General features: G+C 53.2%; 1 protein-coding gene and 1 long non-coding RNA gene across 2 annotated transcripts in view; one reads left to right on the top strand and one right to left on the bottom strand.

Moving 5' to 3' along the window:
- LOC146797202 (ceramide kinase-like) overlaps nucleotides 1-21203 on the top strand; it is a 269453-nt gene that overhangs the window by 69437 nt on the left and 178813 nt on the right. The window lies entirely within an intron of this gene.
- The window catches only part of LOC146797203 (uncharacterized), a 28845-nt gene continuing 11033 nt past the window's right edge, over nucleotides 3392-21203 (bottom strand). The window contains exon 3 of the long non-coding RNA XR_014969695.1: nucleotides 3392-3613. This is a non-coding gene — a long non-coding RNA (uncharacterized LOC146797203). The remainder of the gene's footprint in view (nucleotides 3614-21203) is intronic.

Raw genomic sequence — 21203 nt, 5'->3', positions numbered from 1 at the left:
ACCTGTGGGGAACCTGCCACTTCTCTGTGATTCATCCCTTGTGATTATGCAGTGCTGCACTCTTTGTCACCCTTCTTATTCATGGAGGGTTATCTACTTGCAACTAACGCGCTTTTCAGATTTTGCAACCAAGGGTCTGGCCATGTTCAGGACAAAGTCAATTGACACCAACAATTCCCTTTCCCATTACCCAACCATCAGACTCTCCAACTGATGTCTCGGCCTCGGTCACTTTCCTTAAAGACCCCTTCCAGATATCTTAAATCTGGGAATTTGGGAGCCGCGCGTCAGACTTATTCGGAGTAATGTACTACTGTCTGCTAGGTCACTCCCTGAAGGAGCGTCTCTTCCAGGAGCTATTCTCCTGGGTAATGCCCTACTGTCTGCTAGGTCACTCCCTGAAGGAGCGTCTCTTCCAGGAGCTATTCTCCTGGGTAATGCCCTACTGTCTGCTACGTCACTCCCTGAAGGAGCGGCTCTTCCAGGAGCTATTCTCCTGGGTAATGCCCTACTGTCTGCTAGGTCACTCCCTGAAGGAGCGTCTCTTCCAGGAGCTATTCTCCTGGGTAATGCCCTACTGTCTGCTAGGTCACTCCCTGAAGGAGCGTCTCTTCCAGGAGCTATTCTCCTGGGTAATGCCCTACTGTCTGCTAGGTCACTCCCTGAAGGAGCGTCTCTTCCAGGAGCTATTCTCCTGGGTAATGCCCTACTGTCTGCTACGTCACTCCCTGAAGGAGCAGCTCTTCCAGGAGCTATTCTCCTGGGTAATGCCCTACTGTCTGCTACGTCACTCCCTGAAGGAGCGTCTCTTCCAGGAGCTATTCTCCTGGGTAATGCCCTACTGTCTGCTAGGTCACTCCCTGAAGGAGCGTCTCTTCCAGGAGCTATTCTCCTGGGTAATGCCCTACTGTCTGCTACGTCACTCCCTGAAGGAGCGTCTCTTCCAGGAGCTATTCTCCTGGGTAATGCCCTACTGTCTGCTACGTCACTCCCTGAAGGAGCGGCTCTTCCAGGAGCTATTCTCCTGGGTAATGCCCTACTGTCTGCTACGTCACTCCCTGAAGGAGCGGCTCTTCCAGGAGCTATTCTCCTGGGTAATGCCCTACTGTCTGCTAGGTCACTCCCTGAAGGAGCGTCTCTTCCAGGAGCTATTCTCCTGGGTAATGCCCTACTGTCTGCTACGTCACTCCCTGAAGGAGCGTCTCTTCCAGGAGCTATTCTCCTGGGTAATGCCCTACTGTCTGCTACGTCACTCCCTGAAGGAGCGGCTCTTCCAGGAGCTATTCTCCTGGGTAATGCCCTACTGTCTGCTACGTCACTCCCTGAAGGAGCGTCTCTTCCAGGAGCTATTCTCCTGGGTAATGCCCTACTGTCTGCTACGTCACTCCCTGAAGGAGCGGCTCTTCCAGGAGCTATTCTCCTGGGTAATGCCCTACTGTCTGCTACGTCACTCCCTGAAGGAGCGTCTCTTCCAGGAGCTATTCTCCTGGGTAATGCCCTACTGTCTGCTACGTCACTCCCTGAAGGAGCGTCTCTTCCAGGAGCTATTCTCCTGGGTAATGCCCTACTGTCTGCTACGTCACTCCCTGAAGGAGCGTCTCTTCCAGGAGCTATTCTCCTGGGTAATGCCCTACTGTCTGCTAGGTCACTCCCTGAAGGAGCGGCTCTTCCAGGAGCTATTCTCCTGGGTAATGCCCTACTGTCTGCTACGTCACTCCCTGAAGGAGCGTCTCTTCCAGGAGCTATTCTCCTGGGTAATGCCCTACTGTCTGCTACGTCACTCCCTGAAGGAGCGTCTCTTCCAGGAGCTATTCTCCTGGGTAATGCCCTACTGTCTGCTACGTCACTCCCTGAAGGAGCGGCTCTTCCAGGAGCTATTCTCCTGGGTAATGCACTACTGTCTGCTAGGTCACTCCTGGGTAATGCACTAGTGCCTGCTAGGTCACTCCCCCAAGGAGCGTCACTTCTCTTCTATTTCAAATGGGAATTCACACTTGCTAGTCTTCTGGTGTGTACAGGGAATCACCACATTTCATTTAATTGCATCCGACCAAAGAAAAATCAAAGCCCCAAGCAAGTATACTAGAATTGCCAAAGAATCGCGCAACTTAAAATGTTAAGGTACAAAGTTTGATCAGTCCCCCACCCCTTTTTGATGCCAACCCCGGACTCTTACCTGCCCATCCTTTGAATAGGCAGACTTTAGTATAACACTCAGTGTCTGCTTAGCTGAACTTTGCGCTGTTTCTGTTCAATCGAGGGCAGGCAGCTCTTCCCTTCGGGCGCAGTCTGGGACAGTCGAGATGGACTCGGCTGCTCCGCCGACAATGAAAGAAAGGACGACACCACTTCTTTTGGCAATGTAGTATAAAGTTTAATAATGCGCGCTTACGGTCAGACGGCTCCATGGGACTGGAATCTGAGCTTCAACTTACAATGGGCGGCCAGTTTCTTTTATACACTTCTGAGCGTAAATATGTCATATATTTGCATAATCAATCAGGTATTCACTTAAGCACAGCATTATATCAAAAGTAACACTTTCTGCAAACAATGCTTATTACGTGTTTATGAAACGCGATACATGTGCACGTGTTAATTGGTTACGCATCTACACCACTGTTTGTACTAGCGGCTGTCCTTGGCTTGTCTCTTTGAAGCTTAGCAATGCTCTCCTCTCTACACGTCTACTGCTCTACTAGGCCTAATCTTTCACCTATATTGTGCCTCGGTGCTACCGTATCTACATATTTTCTCAGAGACGTGTTCTCACAATGCAGACCTGTGACTTTCCATTCCTGCTATGTCTAATTATATTTCTCTATTCTACTGAAGCTTGTCTCTACTTCCCTTCCCCCGGGACCTGACTGCATTTTGTGCTGCTTTTCTATCCTGCTGTTGCAGATAGCTCAGGCCTGTATTTCTCTTTTAATATGTACATCTGCTCTCGACTTCTGCTGATGCTAACACTGACTTGAGTGTGCCTTCTTCATTTTCTATAACACCACCGCTGCTGCAAGCAAAGGAGTGAAACACCACACCACAAGCCCTTTCCTGCTCACTGCCCTGTGCACCAGAGCACTTCACCCCGTCCATTGAGCTGCAGTGCACATCAGTGAACGCAGGGGGCGCTGATCCTGTTTGTGACAAAACAATGCTGCGTCCTGTGCCTGGGCCACCTGTACAGGTAGTGCTGGGGACTGTTTACAGTTCAAGTCCGTCTTCTATGTCATTGACGTTTCATAGTGCATGGATGTGATTGGCTGTAGTCAGAGGGAAGGATGGAGTGGAGGGCTTAGAAAAGGGAAATTAAAAATGTCCTAGCTTACGAGAAGGAAAGTTTCAATTCTATTAAGAACTAGGAGGCGAGGATTATGCATATCTTCCTTCACTTTATTTTGCATAGCAGGTTAAAAGAACATCGTATAAAAAAACACAATAAACACAATAGACTACATATCCCATGAACCATGGGGGTAGTCTCCATGGTAACAACAGTCCAGTCCTGTGACAGTCCACAATTCATATTCCAATGACGTCCCTTCCGCTTCCTCTTCTTCACTGGAGGAGGTTAAGCTGGGATTACTGCCTCATTCGAACTTTTGATCATTCCCTGAAATAGAGAAATAATCTTGTTACCCAGTTCCGGTATAGACCCCGACCGTCACAATGTCAATGAGAAGCATAATCAAAACAGAAAATAACATAGTAAATGCAATGACATGGGCCATGAATCAACAACAATACATGTAAGTACTTGATCAACAGTAATCCATGGAAGAACTTACTTACTAATAACGAAAAGTCTCTAGGGTGGGAAGATAATGAAATTAATCTCAGGGAGGGATAATCCTCGCCTCCTAGTCCTTAATAGAATTGAAACTTTCCTTCTCGTAAGCTAGGACATTTTTCATTCTATGGCAGGACGGAGGCGAGGATTATGCAAGTTCAAAGCTTACTTACAACCAGGGACGCCGCCCCCGAGATAGGTTTAAAGTAAAACCTCTTAAAGGTAGAATCAGACGACCAATCGGCCGCATTCATAATATCTTCCAATGTACCACCTACCTGGATAGCTTTCGATGCCATGGCCCCCCTCGTGGAATGTGCACCAAACCTACTCACATCCACTCCTGCCTCAGACATAACCCATCGTACCCTCCCGGCGATGGAGGGGGAAGAAACCGCTTTGAAAGGTTTCTGCAGGGCAATAAGCAACTGCCTCTCTCCGGGTGGCCGAAGTTCCGAGGTCATTTCCTCGTATGCCTTAATGCATCTCACCACACACAACTTAGGATGGTCCGGAAAGGAGGGATACGATACTGACCTGGTATTGGTTTTCGTCCTCCGTGTAATGGTAAAGGTAACTCCTTCCGGAGTAAAAACCCTAGCTGTGATGTCTAGAGCCCTGACATCTGACACTCTTTTACATGAGATGAGACAAAGGAGAATAGCTAACTTAGCGGACAGCTCCTTGCGGGACAGATAGTGATTATCCTGCCAACCCAACAGGAGTCTCAGAACCTGGTTGAAATCCCACAGGCCTGAATATCTAAGCTCAGGAGGATTAGCCAACCGGATGCCCCGCATCAGTTTACAAACCCAGGGGTGTTCCCCCGCTGGTCTGCCCTCGATCTCACAGTGTCCTGCAGAAATGGCCAAACGAAAAGAGTTAACCGTTCGGTATGCCAAGCCTTCTCGAGACAATTCTGCTAACTTGTGCCCCCATGGAATCCACGTGTCTCTCCAGACACCAACTGTGCCATTGTTGCCAAGTCGAGCGATACCTCTTGATCGTTCCTGATGCCCATGCCTGCTGGATGTGGAGGGCTTTGTAGGCATGGGTCAGCATCTTGAATTGGCATCTCTTGTGGATGGGGAGCCAGTGGAGCTCCTTTAGGTGGGGCGTGATGTGGGTTTGTAGGAGAGTAGGATCTGCACTTATGTTGCCCCACTTTTTTTTTTATGTTTACACTGGTTTCTGGCCATAGTCTGGCTGGGCCCCTGATAATCAGGGCCCCAGCCTCTCTGTTCTCTCTAAACAACATGGAGTGCATATTAGGTGCACTAGTGATTGGATACTGTGGTGCCTTATGAGTCCCTAGTATATGGTACCTTAGGTACCATGGGCATAGGTACTACCAGGGGCTGCAGCATGTATTATGCCACCCCTAGGAAGCAGACTAAATCTGACACCACAGGCCCGCTACTGCAGCCTGGGTGAGGTAGTGTTAGCACTCCTCACTGAGATATAAGGTATACTATATCTCTACCTGCACACACATTTAAACCTATCAGTCACCCCTAAGGCAGGCCCTATCAATCCTGAGGGCAGGGTGCTTGGTTTCCATGTGAGGGGGTGCCCCTGCCTGAGCAAGACCCCTCTGCAGCTCTGAGTCCATTCTCTGTAGCTGTTTGTGGATGCGGTTAAACCATATACTCTTAAGTGTATTATAACCTTGCGGTAAATGCTAACTTTGCAATGGCTGCATCAAAACATGTCGTGTTTGGTGTCGAACGCTTTGGAATCATACCCCCACACCAGTAACTGGTGTGGGAGTATGATCCCATCCTTCTAGAGGGATAGACATGTACCTACTGTGGAAACGCAGTAGAATCCTGAAGAGCCCTGGCATCACAAAATGGATGCTACCAGTCACAGACACTGGGCTGCCCTCCTACTGATGACCGGAACTTGCAGTGGAGGAAGCCCAACAATAGGTATCCTGTCACAGGGAGGTGTGACCACCTCCCAGACAGGGTTTAGTGTATTGGGGCTGGGTGGGTGCACTCATAGAGTGCTTTGAAGTCCTGCACTGGGGGAGCAGTAGGCTCCTCTGTGCATACACCAGTTCAAACCGGCTCAGGGGCTACCTGCCCCTGCTCTGGCGCGGAAGTGGGTGTAGCCACCCGCTCCCCTGACACTCCCATAGGTGGGGTCATAGAGCTAGTCCCTCCCTTCCTTCTAGTATAAGTTAGGTAACCCTTGCCATTGCAAACTAGATACCCCTGGACGACGCTCTGAAGACGAATCCCGGACCTTCGACGTTCCACTACCCCTGGAAGACTGAAGAATCTCCCTTGGAGTCAAGGAGTGACTCCCCTGCTTGGCAGGTACCAAAAACTGCAATCCACGGACACAAACTCCACCGCTCCCACCAGAGCACGAAGTCCCTGCAGCCCAGGAAGAGGATTTTCTGACTTCTCCAAGGCCATCGTGAGTCCCCAGCGAGGAACCGCAATCCCTAGCTACCGTGCCCTATTTTCGAGTGCAACCCCTTCACGACGTTCTACGAACCTGTGCTTTGGGCCACGTGTGGTCCAAGCCTCTACCAGGGATCCCTCCAAAGATCAGAGGCCTACCCTGTCCCGAGTGACCGTGGGCCCCTGTTGAGTGGATCCTCATGAGGCTTCTTCGTGATCCCTTGCTGGCTGGCTTGTGGGTCCCCTGAAGACTTTCCTACAATTCCAAAGGGCTCCCCTGGTTGCTCCAGGCCTGCCCTGACTTACCTTCGCTGGCCGAGTCCCCCAGACCTTGCTGGTCTGCACTGCTGACTTTTTGTCCTTTCCACAAGACTTGCTGTTACCAAGGCTTGTTGGCTCCAATCTGGTCACCGACACCGCAGTAAGCTGCAGACTTCGTGGGACACGCCGAATCCAGCTCCTGGACCTCGTGGCTGAAGAGTCAAAACACCCGTGAACTACCTGAAAACACCCGACGACTGTGGGCATCCAGCTTCCTGGCCCCGGGTCACTGGCAAGTGACTTTGAACATTGTCCCCTCTGCTTTCAGGTCTTCCTTCTTCTGAATCCAGGCTTGGATTCCACCGGACACTTCTTCTGTCTTCACAAGCAGCAAGTCTTCATTGGCTCCCATTGAAAACGACGCCGCAACCCGACACCAAAAGACACCTATGCACCCTGCTTCCCTGGGTGAGGTAACTCCAGCACTACGGTGCACCTGTGGGTGTTGGCTCTAGAACTACTTACCCTGTAAGTGACTTGCTTGTAGACTCTCCTGAAGTACCCTTAAACTCTTAATTTCTAACCGCGACTTGCACCATTGAAGTCAACGGGGATTTGCGGCTGTGTTAACACACTGCATGCATCCCCCGTGGGTCCTTTACTTACCTGCCTTGGGTGGTTTTGTGAGGCCCCAATGCTTCTGAAGGCCCTAGGCCTTGTCCCTTTGCAAGTCGTTATCTCTAAGTCTCTTTTTTAGTATATGGTCTGGTACGCCCCTAGGGCCCCAGCCATATTTGTGCTTCATTTATTGTGAAACGTTGATTTGTGCATATGTTCCTGACTTCTAATCTCAAAGAGATTAGTAGAGAGTTGTTTAGTAATAAATACCTATATATTTGATATATATACCTGTGTGGTGTCCTTTCATTTGGTAATTCAAGAGATTATGTGGTAAAACAAGCTGCTTTACATTCCTTCCAAGACTTAGCCTGAAGGCTGCTCTCCACAGCTACCACCAGGATAGCTTTCTTTAAAGGTTGTCTTAAACCTATCACCATAAGAGTCGAATTGTACTGGTGCAAGGTGTCCACTTTAACTAGTGAACAGCATATACCTGGCCAACTTCTAGTATGAGTCTGGCCACTGACTTCTGTATGGTTTTCAGTCTCTTCGGGAGGTGAGTGCCGATTCCTATGTAGAGTGCGTTGCCATAGTCCATCCGGCTGGTAACCAGGGCTTGAGTGACAGTTTGTCTGGTGTTGGAGGGGAACCATTTGGAGATTTTCGGGAGCATGCGAAGAGTGAGGAAGCAGGCTAAGGAGACTGCATTGATCTGGGCTTTCATGGTGAGTTTGTCGTCCAGGGTGATGCCAAGGTTGCGGGCATGGTCTGACGGAGTGGGTGAGGGTCTTAGTTCAGAAATGCCATCAGGAGTCTCTTCGCTGTGAGGTGTTGATCCCAAAGATCGGCACTTCTGTTTTGTCTGAGTTTAGTTTAAGACAGTTGCTTTCCATCCAGTCGGCGATGCCAGTCATGCACCTGCTGAAGCTGTCCCTCGTGGTGGAGGAGTCTCCTCAGAGCGAGAGGATGGGCTGGGTGTCATCTGTGTAGGATATGCTTCTTAGTCCAACAGTTCTGACGATGTTGGCCAAGGGGCTCATGTAGGTGTTGAACAATGTGGGGCTGAGGGATGACCCGCTTCTAAACATCCACTCCTACATGCTGCTACACCACTCATATCCCTGTCCAACTCCACTCCTACGCAAGTACTACACCAGTCCAAAACCAGTCCTACACAGGCCCTACACCACTCCTACACTGCTCTTACACCACTCATGTACATGTCCTACACCGGTCTTACACCACTCCTACACCTGCTGTACACTGTCCTAAACTAGTCCTACACTGGTCCTACACTAGTCCTATAGAACTCCTACACCGCCCCTACACCTAGACACGTCCTAGTCTTACACTGATTTACACCCCTCCTATACAAGTCCAGCACTGGTCCTACACCAGTCTTGTATAACTCCTGCATCTGTTGTATACCGGTCCTACACTAGTCCTACACCACCCATACATCTGCAGTCTTACACTAGTCCAACATTTGCTCCACACTGAGTTACGCCTGTTGTACACTAGTCCTAAAACCTCCTTCAATTGTACTCCACCTGTTGTACAGTGATCCTACGCCTGATGTACACATGTCTTACACCACTGTTGTCCACGTCTCTCCAAAGGTCTCTAGTCCTGTGGGTGAACCCCCCCCATCACAGCCACCCCTTCATTTCCTCATACTTGAAGCCTTGGATAAGGAAGTCTCTAGTTTTTCCAGGCCAGGCCAGGTCACAATGCTGGCAGACGTCATCACTTCCTGCTTTGCGGTCTGTGCTCTGCATAGTCACCACAAACTAAGCATTAGTAATAGTAATTATTATTATTATTATACCCAGGGCTGTAGAACAGATGATGGAAAAACATCTGAATATCACAAAGTCAAACAGAAATAAAGGTGATCCCTGCACTGTCGCACTGCACTTTGCATTGAAGAGGACGTTCAGGGCAAACTCTCAACGGATGTGGAATTTCCTGTTGTGCAACTCCCCGCGGCGGTAACCGTGAATGTGATCTGTGTGACTTTGCTTGGCATGGAACTTTATGTTAAACACTGTGTATCCATTGGGTCTGAACTAGGATGACGATTGTCATGTCTCTGACCTGGAACGGATACTGGTTTGTTTTCGTTTACCCCCTGGTAGCGCAATCCGCCTGGGTATACACCACCTTTGTCCTCTTCTGGCACGTAAGGGCACTCTTGGCACACAACTGGGTGTTCGTTTGAAATGAGCGATGCCCTATAGAATGAGTCACCCTCTGAGTAACTCCTAGAGCCAGACTCTGGTCACCCTCACCACACACTGGCTGTGAATGCTGTACCCATAGCAGTAAACGGCACACCCCTGGCACTACCTGGCATGCCTGCTTGTTTGCAGTGAGTCTGGATACAGCAAACAATAACGTCAAGTTCTTCTACTTATTTTAAATGCAATCTCTTTCTTTTCTTAGTATCAATCACTAATTAAAGCAGCCCTGTAGTCCTGTGTGAGACATACAGCTTTAGGCTTTTATATGAATTTAGTGTATATCTTTTTGTGGTATATGGGGCAGCTGTGAAATAGAGAACGAACACTTCTAGTCTTGCCCTGTGTTATAATTTTATTTTTACGGGGCTTTAGTCAAGTGTTACTGACCACCCTAAGGAGGCCTCAGCGTGTGTTTTCTGCTCTGAATCCTGTCCCTTGATTAGACCACCACCAAAGGCAGTAAGTGTAGCTGTTTTGGGGGACATCCAACATTTGAGGCCTGCTACGGTGTGGACCAGATGGGATACCTGGAAGCGAGGGGTGGCTGCCCATGAACACATATAGTAGCTAAAGCGGTACATAAGAAGACCTGGTCTACTGTGCCAATGGGCATTTAGAGATCCAGGAATGCAAGGTGGTCGCCCGCCTCTCGCAGCGTACGGGGAGGTCTCCACCAGTCCACACCTGAAGTTGAGTCGTCTTCCCCAACATGTTGGTTCTGTTGAGTCCACACAACTTTTTGAAGTTTCTCACTGGTGTGGGAGCCAAGCCGCTGGCCCAGAACCTTGGGACACCTTGAAAGTGTGGCGAGGACCTCTTCTTCCAGGGATGTGGAGGGCCACTTGGCCTGTGTCCAGAGGTCCATGAGGAGCTAGCTCCAGACCTGCCATCTTCTCAAAAACATTTACTGTGTGAAGAGAGGGTGGGTCTTTGTGCTTAGTACAGCCTCAGGGGTGTACGACAGCCCCTGCAACACTCTTCATTGAGCCCATTGCTATTTAACATTTATATGACCCCGCTCATCTCTCTGATTGGATCATTTGGGATCAAAGTTACATCTTACGCAGACGATACCCAAATGATCCTTCCAGTAGATAACATTTCCACAGATGCTGAATCCAACTTTAAAAGCTACCTATCTGCTGTCCTCCAGTGGATGAGAGACAACCACCTTAGATGCAACACGGACCAAATAGAAATCCTTCCTATAGGGAAAAATGTTCTATTCCAGCCTTGCAAATGGTAGCCTGAGGGAACCACTCCTCCGCCAGACATAGTCAAGGTGGCCAAGAATTCCGGAGTACAATTTGATACAACGCTCTCTTTCCTCCCACATGCTACAGCTGTAGCAGGGACATGCTTTAGCCTTATTAAACCACAAAAAAAATCTTTGATTTTATCCCGCTTGCCGCAAGGAAATCAGTAGCCCAGATTGTCTCGCGTTTAGACTATTGCAAAAGCCTTCTGGCTGGATCCAACAAAGCAATATTAATGAAGCTACAAGTGGTTCAACACGCTGTGGCACGTCTGGGGCTCAAACTCCCATGAAGATCCTCAGCATCTGCAGTACTAAAAGGCCTTCACCGGCTTCCTGTGCACAAGAGAATCCTTTTTTTAAATCCTCTTAATCACCTATAGAGCCAGGCTTAACTTGGATCCTAAGTAACCCGCAGCACGGTTCACTCCATACATCACAACTAGGTCTCTCAGGTCTTCATCTGCTAACCTTCTCAAACCCCCCCCTTTCAGATATAAAACGAAAGGAGGAAAGACAGTGGCTGCTCTTGGGACCAAAGCCTGGAACCTACTGCCACCTCATCTAAGTTCTACCGAAATCATAAATTCAATTCAGGAAGGCTTTGAAGACTTGGGTATTTATTGCCCCAGACAAATTATGCCTCTCGCTTATTTAGTATCTTTAGAGCCCACCCTCCCCTCCAAACAACCAGCGCCAGGATGCTCCTCACGGGGTGGTAGTTGCTCTTTACAAATACATTACATTACATTACATTACATTACATTACTTGTGGTGGGGGGGGCAGACGTTCCGGGGGCCCCCATTCAGCCCCCTGGCCAATGAATATCTGGGATATATGGTGGACTCAGAGGCCTCATCACATTCTGCAGGGGGAACCCATCATTTTGTGTTATGCCACTGTACGCCTAGGATGGGCTGATACCCTCCACAATCAAACTCCAAGATCCTCTGAGGCTGGTGCAGAGGTCTTGGAGAGCTTTAAACACCCTCAGTGGACGTCGGCTGTCCACAGACTCCAAATACCAGCTGGAAACCAACTCTATGCAAGGGTTTCCAGCTCCCCATGTGATATCGCTCTTCACCAGGAATCGAGTGACAAATCATGTGACTTGCATCCCTCAGAGTGCCTCGTTGGGCCTCTATGAGGGTGCAGCTTTCAGGGTTCCTCTTTGAGGGTGCAGCTGTCGAGTTCCTCATTTGAGGGTGCAGCCGTCAGAGTTCCTCTTTGAGGGTGCATCTCCCAGTGGGCCTCTTTGAGGGTGCAACTGTCAGGGTTCCTGTTTGAGGGTCAGCTCCCAGTGTGCTTCTTTGAGGGTGCAGCTGTCAGGGTTCCTGTTTGAGGGTCAGCTCCCAGTGTGCTTCTTTGAGGGTGCAGCCGTCAGGGTTCCTCTTTGAGGGTGCATCTCCCAGTGGGCCTCTTTGAGGGTGCAACTCTCGGGGTGTCTCTTTGAGGGCGCAGATGTCATGGTGCTTCTTTGAGGGTCAGCTCCCATAGTGCGTCTTTGAGGGTGCAGCTCCCAGGGTGCCTCTTTGAGGGTGCAGCTCCCAGGGTGCCTCTTTGAGGGTGTAGCTCTCAGTTTGCCTCTTTGAGGGTGCAGCTCTGAGAGTGCCTCTTTGAAGGAGCAGCTGTCAGGGTTCCTCTTTGAGGGTGCAGCTCCCAGTGTGCCTCTTTGAGGGTGCAGCTGTCAGGGTTCCTCTTTTTTTGGGTGAAGCTCTCAGCGTTCCTCTTTGAGGGCGCAGCTGTCAGGGTTCCTCTTTGAGGGTGCAGCTGTCAGGGTGCCTTTTGAGTATGCAGCTCCCAGTGTGCCTCTTTGAGGGTGCAACTCTCCGGGTACCTCTTTGAGGGTGCAACTCTCCGGGTGCCTCTTTTAGGGTGCAGCTGTCAGGGTTCCTCTTTTTTTGGGTGAAGCTCTTAGGGTTCCTCTTTGAGGGTGCAGCTGTCAGGGTTCCTCTTTGAGCATGAAGCTCTCAGGGTGCTTCTTTAAGGATGCGCCTCTCAGGTTGCCTCTTTGAGGGTGCAGCTGTCAGGGTTCATCTTTGAGGGTGCAGCTGTCAGGGTGCCTTTTTGAGCGTGCAACTCCCAGTGTGCCTCTTTGATGGTGCAACTCTCTGGGTGCCTAAACTTTTTGCATTTATCTTAGCCTTGGTCCCTATGTAGTGTTAGTAGTTTTAGGCCTCTAGGCACTTCAGCACTGTGTCCCAGTGTAAAGTGCGTGCGCTCTGTGTTACATGTAGTGAGACTGGCCTGCCCTCCCATAGGAATGCATGGGGGATATGGGTGTCCATGGTAGTTCCTGATGTGAGAGGAGTGCAGGGGCGAGTTTGGTATGTGCGAACTCGTGAGAACAAATGCTGCGCAATGGTGTGCACAGATTTATGGTGACTGGTGGAGAAGTGCCACTTCTAGAAGTTGGCATGTCTGTGTGCTGTGTGATGTGAATTGCCTGTCTGGCTTGTGGTTGACAGGAGCTGAGTGGACTGGGGAATTCCAGGAGCCAGGGTGAGTCTGCCCGGTGGTGAATGGAGAGATCTGCATGTAGATGGGAGGGAGGAGTGCACCTGGGACCTGAATAGGGCTGGGCCTTCCCTACACAAGGCTGGCTCCACCTCCTGTGGTGCGGCTGATGTCCCTAGCCTGTCCTGTGAAAAGGGAGAGGGTTTGAGCAAAACAAAGTGCTCCAGAACCAGTTGTAACTGGTTCTCCCCATGCCCTACAGTTGGTGACAAAGGAAATGTGTGTATAAGAAGGGGCTGTGACCCCGTGTCTGGGCTCTCTGCTGCTCTGATCCTGACGCTGGGGGCTGCTGCTGCTGGTCTCCAGGAGGAACCGCCACAAGGGACTGCTTCCCTGCTGGAGGGCCCGGTGTGCTGGCCTGCCTGAGCCCAGCCTTGTGCCCCCCTGAACTTGGCCTCTACTTTGAAAGGGCGCTTTGCTCTTTATTGCTGGGAAGAGCGCGCCATTTTTTGGCCCTGGACCTGTGACTTTTGCACCTGGGAGCCCTTTTTGGGGCGAGGGCTGGTGACCTTGCCCTGGCACTGAGAGAGCGCTGCTGTTGTGCGGCTGCAGCGCTGAGCTGCTCATGAGGAACAGGGAGTCCCCGGCGTAGAGGATTCCCCCGCATTTGTGTGCACTCCAGCGGGAGCCCACCCCGCGTTGTTGTCTGTTTTTCTTTGGGAACACACCCCGCCTGTGCTGGACTCGAGCGGGAGCCCACCCCGCGTGACGACCGCCTCTTTAAGTTAATTGATGGCGGGTGCCCACCCCGCATATTGGTTGTTCTGAATACCCCTAGCGGGTGCCCACCCCGCCAGGGACTTTATGTAAAAATAACGGGAGCCTACCCCGCATCGAGGAAATCACCGCCGCTGGCCCGGGGGCTTCATTGAGAGTGCTGGGCCCGCCTACGTCTGCATCAGCCGCGCTGGGATTGGTCCCAGTCCTCAGGGATTCCCGTTGCGTCACCGCTAGGCCGCGCCAGGATTGGTTCCCGCGGTACGAGCCCCCTAGTGACCGGGAGGCCTGGTGTTGCGGCTCGGAACAAGGAGAAGGAACTGCCCCCAACACCCGAGGGGCCAGACTGAAAAGAACTGTGCAGAGGCGGTAGGAAGTGCGGGACTTCACCTAACAACGAGGATTCCCCACTCCCTCAAAGTTGAAAGGTCGGCCTCGGGAGCCGGGAGGGCCCCGCAGGAAGGAAGATGCCTCCGCAGAAGACTGCCAGGCCCTAAGGTAACTCACTCATTGGTGACCCGGGGGTTATCTGAGAGTGGAACTAGCAGCACCAGCGCGCACTCGCGCCTAAGTGACACGGGGGTTTGTTGATTTCATAATTATTTTAAGAGGGCCAGTTCTTCTGTAGTGGCGCATAGTTGTCTCAGGAGCCCGTGCGCTTCAGGGGCACATTATTATTCTAGAGCCCCAGATGGCTCCAACACTGGGGGCCATATCTATTTACGGAGCCAGTGCACTCCAGAGGAGCAGATGATTTTTAGAGCCCAGGTGGCTCCAACGTTAGGCCCCTTTTGTTTTAAGGGCTACTGAAAGCCCAGGCCGCATTTGAGTACTTACAGCTGCCCAGCAAGTAGTGGGCAGCTGCATCGTTTAGGCGCACCATACTTTTGGGTTCTTGTGAAGTCAGGAGTCAAATGCGCTCCTTTGCCCCACTTTTTCCCAGTTGCCCAGCAAGTAGTGGGCAGCTGCCACGTTTAGGTTGGCGCAGTAGCGCACCCTTGACTTTCACTGCCTAGGCAGCAACCCTGACCCTTGGGACCTAGGGCATTTGAGCCCTGTTTGAGATGGCCAGTTGGCCAGGGGGGGACTGTGAGTTGTGTAGGGCGCCAGGCCCTAATGTGATTTATGTTCATGTGTTAGTGTCTAATGCGTTAGACTCCTGATGTGATTTGTGGGTGCTAGGAAATGTAATGTATGTAGACTGATTTACGCACCTGTGTTGATACCCCTAAATGTACACTAGGATTATGAGGTTGGTTCGCATCTAATGGTTTATGCTAGTGAGAGTTATTCCCTAAGATGAGTTATGCTTAAGAGGTTAGAGTTTAATGTTTTTTAGACTTGTGAGAGAATTGTGTAATGTGGCTATGCTGATGAGGTTGGCGTACAATGCGTTGGCGCCTGATGTGAAACTGAGCCTAATGTAGTTGCTGTTACAGGCTGATGCTAAGTGCAGGGATTACCAGTAGTACTGGTGGTGTCCTATGTTTATGCTAAATTCTACCTTTACTAAGTTCACTTGGTGAAGGTACTGACAGTGGCCCAGTTGGCCCGGTCAGGTGTAAATAATCCCTTGTAGATACTACCCAGTGCCAGTTGGCACAGTGTACATTATGTGATTATGATCTAATGTGTTTATTATAATACAAAGGCTATTTTTTTATATAACCTTGTGTGGAGTTCCTTTTGTGGTGTGCCTGGGGTGTTGTTGCTGTGTGCGCGCGCAAACGCATTACACATTGGGGTAAGCCTGACTGCTCGTGCCAAGCTATCAAGGGGGTGAGCAGGAGTTTTCTTTGGCGTGTAACTTCCTTGCCCTGACTAGAGTGGTGGTTTCTGCCTGGCTTAGGCGCACGCCTTAGCCAGCCAGAAATACCATTTATAACAGTGCCTCTTTGAGGGTGCAACTCTCCGGGTGCCTCTTTGAGGGTGCAGCTGTCATGGTGCTTCTTTGGGAGGTCTGTTCTCAGAGTGCCTCTTTGAGGGTGCATCTCTCAGGGTGCCTCTTTGAGGGTGCATCTCTCAGGGTGCCTCTTTGGGGGTGCAGCTCTCAGGGTGCCTCTTTGAGGGTGCAGATCTCAGGGTGCCTCTTTGGGGGTGCATCTCTCAGGGTGCCTCTTTGAGGGTGCATCTCTCAGGGTGCCTCTTTGAGGGTGAAGCTGTCATGGTGCTTCTTTGGGAGGTCAGTTCTCAGACTGCCTCTTTGAGGGTGCATCTCTCAGGATGCCTCTTTGGGGGTGCAGCTCTCAGGGTGCCCCTTTGAGGGTGCATCTCTCAGGGTGCCTCTTTGGGGGTGCAGCTCTCAGGGTGCCTCTTTGAGGGTGCAGATCTCAGGGTGCCTCTTTGGGGGTGCGGCTGTCAGGGTGCCTCTTTGAGGGTGCAACTCTCCGGGTGCCTCTTTGAGGGTGCAGATCTCAGGGTGCCTCTTTGGGGGTGCGGCTGTCAGGGTGCCTCTTTGAGGGTGCATCTCTCAGGGTGCCTATTTGAGGGTGCAGCTGTCATGGTGCTTCTTTGGGAGGTCCGTTCTCAGGGTGCCTCTTTGAGGGTGCATCTCTCAGGGTGCCTCTTTGGGGGTGCAGCTCTCAGGGTGCCTCTTTGAGGGTGCAGATCTCAGGGTGCCTCTTTGGGAGTGCAGCTGTCAGGTTGCCTCTTTGGGGGTGCAGTTGTCAGGGTGCCTGTTGGACAGGCCACACGAAGGGCTTGCTCCCTCCCCGCACGACAGGGCCCGAGCTCCGGCCCACCAGGCATAACCCACGAAAAGCACCCGTACCCCGTCCCCCGACGGATCTTCTGCCCTCGGACCTCTACTCATCACGGGGCCCAGCCCCACCGGCTCCCCCGGCCGGTTCAAGCCGCCATCTTGGGCCCTGCACCACGAGGCCGCGTGGCCTCGCCCCGACCCTAACCCCGGGCCTGACCGGCCCCGACATCCCGGCACCACCATCCACCCGGGAGGTGAGCGGACCACTTGGCAGGTCAATGGGAGGACGAAGTGTCAAGAGCTCTTCCCCCGCCAGGTGCCGATCGCCTCCAGCTCCCCCAGGCGCTGGCCCCACCCCCTGCTGGGTGTCTGGACACCTTCATCCCGGGCCCTCCGACCTCCAAGTGCGAGGGTCCGGACATCAAAGAGCGCCTGCCCTATAACTGGGGCAACTCCGGAGCAGGAAGGCAGTTGTATCCTGAAGTCGAGAGACACCGAGAGAACTCAGCCTTGACGGACTACTGGCACTGCCGTAGCCCGCTCTTGTGAACCATCGTCCTGCCTGCTGGCGCTGCCGCGGCCTTCTACAACATCCATCCTCGTCGGGACCTGCTGGCGCTGCCGCGGCCCGTTGTAACGACCATCCTCACCGGGACCTGCTGGCGCTGCCGCGGACCGTACATCGACCATCTTTCCGGGACCTGCTGGCGCTGCCGCGGCCCGTTGTAACGACCATCCTCCCCGGGACCTGCTGGCGCTGCCGCGGCCCGTTGTAACGACCATCCTCACCGGGACCTGCTGGCGCTGCCGCGGACCGTACATCGACCATCTTTCCGGGACCTGCTGGCGCTGCCGCGGCCCGCACCAACTGAGCTCGAGGATTGTGAGCTAATCATCATCTCATCCAAACTACCTGACTGGTAGACAGACTGTCCCGCTACCCCTTACCCTGCTTTGAGAGACTTGAATCGAGGGGACCCCTGAGTCCAGTCCTCCTTGTACCATTCAACCGTACCTTAAGAAGTGCTTATAAAGAACACTGAACCTTATCCGTGTGTGGTATCTGTCTGTGGGGGGGAAGTTACTTGTCTGTACGATCGCTGGAGACGGCTCTCCCCGGAGACCTCTCCTCCTGACCCCGGCCGACCCTCCCGGTCCGTCTATCCTTTCTAACATTGGTGGCCAGCGGCGCGATCCGAATCAACGCGTAATCGTACAGAGAGTAGCTCACCCCACGACAACAACACGATGTCAGCCAAAGATAGCAACTCCACCGAGAAATTCCAAATGGATAAATTAGAAGAATACAACCACCGCGAACTGAGACAATTCTGCATAGAACTGGGCATTGCTACCACCGGCCTGAGTACCAAAGATGATCTAAAGCACGCCCTAGAGTCGTGGACAGAAACGGGGGTCGCCGGACCCTCCGACCAAAGCAGCATCACACCAGAGGGGAACGCCACGGCTCCCGAGGAGCGGGGAACGGGCCTCTCGCAGGAGGAGATCCGAGAAAGAGAAAGAACCAGATTGCACGAGTTGGAAATGGCACGACTCAAGATGGATGGGGAACTCAAGTTAGCTGAACAGAAACTCAACCTCGAGCACATGCGGCTCCGAGATGAACGAGAAGAGAAGCAGAGACAGAGAGAGCTGGAGGAGAAAAAAATAACGCTCGAGCACGAGCGCAAACTGGCGGAAATAGAACTTCGGAAACAGAATAAAGAACTGGGGGTGCCTGAGCGACCACACACCCCGGGGCCAATCGAGAAAAAAGTCCACATCCCCAAGGATGTTGTCCGCGAGTATGTCCGAGAAGACGACATACAACAGTGGTTTAAAGCCTACGAGATCGCCATGACCTCCCACCGGATCGACCGGAGTGATTGGGGAGCCGGACTCTGGGGGAGGTTTATCAACGAGGGGCGCGATGCCCTACTGCAGCTCCCAGATCACCAAATGTCGTCCTACGACCACATGAAGGCTGCCCTCCTCACCCGCTACGGCCTCACACCCGAGATGTACCGCCAGAGGTTCAGAGATTGCACCCGGATCCCAGGTACAACTTGGGTGGAATACGTGAACTATTTCAGCCGTGCCTTCGAGGGTTGGATAAAGGGGAGCCAGGTCACCACCTACGAACAACTCTTTAACCTGATGGTATGGGAGCACCTGTCGAACAACTGCTTCGTCGAGCTCAGGCAGCACCTCCTCGACAGTAAGCTGACTGACCCCCGGCAGCTCGCCGCCGAAGCTGACCGATGGGAAAGCACCCGAGTGGGCCGGAGGGGGCCACACGAACAGAACAGAAACAACCAAGGCCAGCACCGTCCTCGGGGAGGAGGAGGGGGCCAGGGGCGAGGGAGAGACGCCTTGCCCGCAACACCCGTGGCCAGCACCCCGGCTCCGGCCGGTCGGGGCAACCCCCCGTGGCGTCCTGGGGTCCGAGCCAACGTCACGTGCCACCGATGCCAGTGAGTCGGCCACTACGCCAATGACCCGAGCTGCCCGCAGAACCAAACACCCAAGCCCCGCCAGGTAACTGCCGCCGCCCTGGGGGAAGAGCGATCATTGGAGGAACCAGAGGAGTATGAACCGGCCCAGCAAGAGTGGGAACCGGCCGCCATGGTCCTGGCATGCTTAGGGGGAAGAGACATGGTCCCGCGGGCTCCCCTACCCGCTAACACCAGGAAATACGGTCAGTGGGTGACCATTAATGGACAGCGAGCCGAGGCCTTGCGTGACACAGGCGCCAGTGTGACGGCCGTCCGCTGTCACCTGGTGAAGCCCGAGCAGATCCTGCCGAACATTCTCTGCCCCGTCCGCTCGGCAGACAACTCTGAAAGTATGTGTCAAATGGCCTGCGTTCCATTCGAATGGGGAGGGGTCTCCGGCCTGTTGAAGGTGACGGTCCGGGACGATGCCCCCGTGGACTGCCTCCTGGGGAATGACCTCGAGAGTTCCCCGTGGGCCACCGTTGAGAGAAGAGAGCACCTGGGGATGCTGGGCCTCCCGGACTGGGCCTGCGTAAACACCCGGTCCATGGCCGCCCGTGCCGTCCCTCGATCAGAAGAACCAGAATGGCCAGCACCTCCGCCCCCAGTCGCCCCAGTAGAAGACAACGACGAGGCCAGCCTCCCAGACCCGACGGCCGAAGGGGACGCGCAACCCCAGGACCTTCCTGACCTGGCTCAGTGGCGTCAAGAGGGGGGGCCCACCCAAGCACAGTTCCGCCAGGAACAAAAGACCTGTCCCTCCCTCGAGGGACTCCGCCAACAAGCCAGCGCCCAGAACGCAGGGGACTCCACCGGAACTCACTGGGTCTACTGGGATAACGACCTGCTATACAGCGAGCAAAGAATCGCCGAGCTGGAGGCCGGTCGAGTACTGGTGGTACCTCTCCGCTTCAGAGACTTTCTGCTCAACCTGGCCCATGATGTCCCCCTGGCTGGACACCTGGGCCAAGATAAAACGTACAGCCGCCTAGTGACCCACTTTTTCTGGCCGAAGATGAGGAACGACGTCCTGAACCACTGCCGATCTTGCCCCACATGCCAAGCCAGCGGGAAGAGTGGTCGGAAGCTGAAAGCCCCGCTGCAACCCTTCCCTGTGGTCACCACCCCGTTCGAGAGGGTGGGGATAGACATCGTGGGGCCTCTGGACCCCCGCACGGCACAAGGACACAGGTTCATCTTAGTACTGGCGGACCATGCCACCCGCTACCCCGAGGCGGTGCCCCTACGGACCGTGACAGCTCCGGTGGTTGGCCGGGCCCTAATGGGGATCTTCTCCCGGGTAGGCTTCCCCCGAGAAGTCGTCAGCGACCGAGGCACGAACTTTATATCCAAATACATGAAGTCCCTCTGGCAACAATGCGGGATCACCTACAGATTCACGACCCCCTATCACCCCCAAGGGAACGGACTAGTGGAGCGTTTTAACCGCACCCTCAAGGGGATGATTGGGGGATTGGAAGAGCCCCTCCGTCGCCAGTGGGATGTACTACTCCCGTGCCTCCTCTTCGCCTACCGCGAAGTTCCCCAGAAGTCCCTCGGTTTTAGCCCTTTCGAACTCCTGTACGGGCACCCTGTGCGAGGGCCCCTCAGCCTAGTAAAAGAAGGTTGGGAGATGGCCCCCCTAAAGACCCCTCCAGACGTCTTCAAATACCTCCTGGCCCTACGCAATCAGACCCGGCGCTTCAGAGAGAGGGCCAAGGCGAACCTCGAGGCCAGCCAGGAGGACATGAAGAAGTGGTATGATCACAATGCCTCCTCCGTTGAGTTCGAGCCTGGACAACAAGTATGGGTGATGTCCCCCACCGAACCATGTGCCTTGCAAGATAAGTGGACGGGGCCCTTCAAAGTGGTCGAGCGCAAAAGCCCCGTCACTTACCTCATCGACCTGGGGACCTCCCGGAACCCCCTTCGGGTCCTCCACACCAACCGACTCAAACCACACTTTGTGCGCTCAGAACTCAGCCTCCTGATGGCTACGGACAGTGGGGCAGAGGAAGACTCCGAACCCCTCCCGGATCTTCTGAAGACTCAGGAGAATGACGGCTCCGTGGACGGGGTCCGGCTCTCTGACGCCCTCACTTCGGAGCAACGCCAGGGCTGCCGGAACCTCCTGCTGCAGTTCGCTACCCTGTTCTCCCTCACCCCCGGGGTCACCCCTTGGTGTTTG

This window comes from Triturus cristatus, chromosome 10 (assembly GCF_964204655.1).
Source record: "Triturus cristatus chromosome 10, aTriCri1.1, whole genome shotgun sequence".
NCBI classification, from domain to species: domain Eukaryota; kingdom Metazoa; phylum Chordata; class Amphibia; order Caudata; family Salamandridae; genus Triturus; species Triturus cristatus.
The sequence above is the reverse complement of the archived record's forward strand: the minus strand, read 5'-3'. Positions and strand labels throughout refer to the sequence as shown.